Genomic DNA, 4,860 nt, shown 5'->3' with positions numbered 1-4,860 from the left:
TGGTATCAAAGAAGAGTATTTACAATTTTCTGAAATGGCTATTAAAATACTCCTCCCTTTTCTAACTACCTATCTGCATGTGGCCTGATTTCCTTCATATACTTCCACCAAAATAACGTATCACAACACATAAAAAGCACGCTAGAAATGACAATCCAACTGTTTCCTATTAAGCCAGACATTTAAAAGAGTTGCAGAAATGTAAGACCATGCTACTCTTTTCACAAAGTATGTTTTGTTGTTCTGGAAAATAGTTATTTTCACAAAAGTATGTTATTTATGTTAACATGTAAAGAGTTTATTATTTTAAATCAATTAAAATATTTGTCAAACTTCTGTTTTAATTTCTAACGTGGTTAGATATCAATTGCAATAACCCACGTAAACAAAAGTGGTAAAGGGGCCCTGTGACCAAAAAGTTTGAAAATTGCTGCATCTAAGGAATCTTAGCATAAGGCAGCCGGGAAAAGGGGCTCTCTGAGGAATCAGTGCCACTGTGGAAATGTTCTAGATTAAAGAGGCTAAACAGACATGACAATTAAATGTAATATCAAACCCTAGACTGGATCCTGTACTGAAAATGTTACAAAGAAAGTTATCGGGTCAATTGACGAAACTGGAATATGAATGAGGTTAAAGTATTGTAACAATATTAACTTTACTGAAGTCGATAAGTATACTGTGGTTATCTATGAAAACAGCCCTGTTCTTGAGAAACACACACAGTACTTAGGGGCCAAAGGCTATGATGTAACTTACCTTCAAATGTTGTGTGAGTGTATGTGTGTGTGTGTGTGTGTGTGTGTATGTTGTTTCTCTTTTATAGCTCTGTCCAAATAAGAAACTAAGATTTTCTACACAAGAGTTTGAAAGTCAATACAAAAGTCCACAAAATTCCTGTGAGGGAGGTATCACTTTTCAACTCAATACTTGAACACCTAGTATGTGAACAGCAGTTGAGTAGAAATTACATAATTAGACCATTATGCAATTTCTCAAGTAAGGCCCGAATCTTTAGTAACATCTGCTACCAACCTCCTTCTCCCTTGCAGCCTTCGCTACAGAACTTGGAATGCAAGCACCCTGACAGCCCCCCTTGCAGCTAAGGGGACCACTGACCCACTTGTGGCCAATGAGACATAAAGGAATATTAGCTGGGAGCTTCTGGGAAAGTTTCTGCTTTCCTGATAAAAAGGACAGGCAAGAGGGGAGAAGTCTCTTGCTTACCCCACCTCCCAACTCCTCCTTCTTGTACTTAATAGGGACGCTTGGCGCTTGACAAAACAAGCTTTAAGACATAATGCTAAAGAAAGCCAAGTAAAAATAAAGAAAAAAGCCTAGATCTTTGCCGACATCATTGAGCTGCTGAACTAACTCCAGCAAGTGCAGTTATTATGTAACAAAAATATATTGTTTGCTTAAGCCGCTGAGAGTCAGGCGTCTGTTACTTATAGCTGCATATATCACTGATGACTGCTTCTTCAAGAAGAACAGGGGAAAGGCAGGAGAATGAGCACAAAAGGCTGCACGCCACACATTACTGTGCAGGGGAAGCAATTCAGTAACGAAATGCCCATCTAAAACCCGGACCGAATGGCATTTTTAACAATACCAAAGATGTAACAATTTTCACTAACAAAAGTTAAAATAAAGCATCCCTGCAACAGTAAGCAGTCTATAGTGATTTAAGACCTGTAAAGGTCAAGGCATCCTCTAATCAGAAGGGTTTAAATGGAAACATCATCTCTAGGGTCCTGGCAAGAGCGTATATTATTGCCAACCTCCTAATCCAAAACCATATATAAGAATGCTTTAACTGAAACACAGAAGCTAAAAATAAGACATTTAAATAATAATCTCCCTTCTCTCTCAAAGATAAATGTGCCCGTTAACCCCGGAAGCTAACAGGAAGATTTCTTTCTCTTGCATTCTGTTTGACCATATTTCTTCAGGCTGTTCATGAGGCAATCGGCATGGAAAAAAATGATTTAGGAAGTTGGCTCCTCATCAGCTGCTTCACTGAATTAAAGTGCAATCAGGTCCGTAACTTTTAAATGGAAATATTAAACACATCTATGTAAGGTACGATTCAAAGATGTGGGTGGAATGGAAGGCAGTGGGTACAAAGATACACGAGACAGACATGCTCTCGTGGAGTTAATCATCCTGTTAGAGCAGGAAGAGATCATTGTGAAAAGTTAAATGAAATGTCTCAATAACAGTTCTAGACAGTAGGAGAGATGTCATAAAACTGTGCATGATTCACTGCCGAAAAGATTGTTGCTGACAATAACTGCTGTAGGATTTCAGAGAAGAAATAGATCAGTTCCAGCTGAGGAAGGCCTGGGGAGACTTTACAGAGAAGGCAGGATCCCAGCTCAGTCTTGAAAGAGACATAGAAAGCTGTGCGCGAGCAAAGGAAGCACATGACAAGCCTCTCAGAAAGGCTGGTTTACACACACAAAAAAACGCGAGGAATGTTCCAGGATGTTTGGGTGACTGGTGGAGGGAAGGAGGCAGTCAGGGACCCACGTGGACGATGCCAGGTTGTAGAGGAACATCAGACGTTCAAAACAAAATGGCAGCTGAAAGGTGGAAACAATCCAAGAGTCCATCAACAGACACGTGGAGAAACAAAATGTGATGTACAATGGAGTATTATTCGGCTTTCAAAAGGAAGGAAATTCTGACACGTGCTGCAATATGGACAAACGTTGGACACTGTGCTAGGTGATATAAGCCAGTCACAAAGAAAAAATTCTGTATGATTCCACTTATGGGAGGTAGCTGGATTAGTCAAATTCAGAGACAGAAAGTAGAATGCTGGTTGCCGGGGGCTGGAGGGAGAGGGGAATGGGGAGTTACTGTTTAACAGGCACCGAGTTTCAGTTTTGTAACTGAAAAGACTTCTGGAGCTGGATGGTGGTGATGGGTGCACCAAAAATGTGAATGTAGTTAGTTATCACTGAACGGTATATTTGAAAATGGTTGAGGGTAAATTTTGCTATGTATATTTTACATTTAAAAAATGTATTTAAAAACAGAGAAAGACTAGCGGCTGGCAGCTGAAGATACGGACTGGGCTTCAAGAGGGAGCGCAGGGCAGGAAGGAAGAGATCTGCTTGGCAGTTGGCCTCCAAAAATAAGGGCAGCGTCATTTTCAGGCTCCAGGCCTGGGAGATCCGTGGGCTCCACCGAGCAACTCTGCTACTGAGTGATGCGCAGGTGGCGTACAGAACTCTTCCCCGATTTTCTTTGGAAATACTGAGCTCAATTTAATGAAAAACCTTTAAAATCTTTTAAAATAACTGACCTTGGCAATGGAGTAAGAGCCAGGCATCTGCACACACCCGCTTCTGACCCCTGCCCTCTCCCCACTGGCCTCACCCAGATGGATATGGACACTGCAGACAACTCAAGCCCAGAGAAGATAAACTGCAGGTCGCGTCAGCAGGCCCTGGCAGGTGGCGAGTGTTATTTAGCCTGAGACTGGCAAAGCTGGGCTTCACCTGACAATTCTTTGTCTTCCAACTCTAAACGAGGGAGCATTGCAGAACCCACCTGATGCTTGGTTAGGCACTCAATAACGATTTGGAGATTCATACAGTCTGAAGCTGCCCTTATTTTTGGAGGCCAACTGCCAAGCAGATCTCTCCCTTCCAGCCCCGCGCTCCCGCTTCAAGTCCGCTCCGTACCTTCAGCTGCCAGCCGCTAGTCTTTCTCTGTTTTAAATACGTTTTTGGAATTAATGGCTTTTTTTAAAAATAAATGTATTTATTTTTATTTATTTATTTTTGGCTGTGTTGGGTATTCGTTTCTGTGCGAGGGCTTTCTCTAGTTGCGGCAAGCGGGGGCCACTCTTCATCGCGGTGCGCGGGCCTCTCACTATCGCGGCCTCTCTTGTTGCGGAGCACAGGCTCCAGACGCGCAGGCTCAGTAGTTGTGGTGCACGGGCTTAGTTGCTCCGCGGCATGTGGGATCTTCCTGGACCAGGGCTCAAACCCGTGTCCCCTGCATTGGTAGGCGGATTCCTAACCACTGCGCCACCAGGGAAGCCGAATTAATGGCTTTTGAATTTAATGGCTTTCGACCGCTCCAACAGTCCTGAAAAATCGGCCTAGCTCTAGGTCTTTCCAGAATTCTTGGGCACTTCTCATCTAAATGGGATAAGCCTTTCCCTCTAAATGTGATACCGATTCCAAAAAGTCCTGGGCCCAGGGTTCTTTTGCTGGCTTCTGCCGATGCTAATCCCCCATCACCATGGTTCCCTGGCAGGAGGTAAGTGGGCAGAGCACAGGCTCTCCCACAGACAGCCTGGTCCTCCCGCGGAGCTTAAGGAAGCCCTCCTGACTGATGACTTGTGCAATCTACCACGTTCAGAGTAGCCTCACTTTAAAAAGCAAAACCAAGTGAACTATGCGTGTGAAAAGTTCTCACCCGTGTCACTCACAGGAAAACTCCTTGTCCTGCATTCTCGGGCTCTCCTTCTGCAACAATCGATTCGCCAACCTAAATATTTTTAATCCTCAAGTGGATATAGATGTTGGAAGATCAGAACTCAGGCCTGGAATAGAGGAAGTTTAGATCACTGGTCATATAGGCCTAAATTGTTATTCAAGCTCTTCTCAATTTTTCTTTTTATGCTTGTTCCCTTATTTTGCTTAATTTTTAATTTAGGAGGAAATGGCTAATATCTTAGATCACTTCCACTGCTGGATCTTGTTGGGCTTCAGAAGTCTTTAAGGATGGATTCTTTGAAAAAGAAGAAAAAGCATAAAATGTGTCAGGGAAATGGAATTCCTATCATTTCCCTCAGAAACTTTGCCTTTTAAATGGAGTTCTCCCACCAACGGTTCAGTG

The sequence above is a fragment of the Balaenoptera ricei genome, chromosome 21 (genome assembly GCF_028023285.1).
Source record: "Balaenoptera ricei isolate mBalRic1 chromosome 21, mBalRic1.hap2, whole genome shotgun sequence".
NCBI classification, from domain to species: domain Eukaryota; kingdom Metazoa; phylum Chordata; class Mammalia; order Artiodactyla; family Balaenopteridae; genus Balaenoptera; species Balaenoptera ricei.
Note: the sequence above shows the minus strand (reverse complement) of the source record.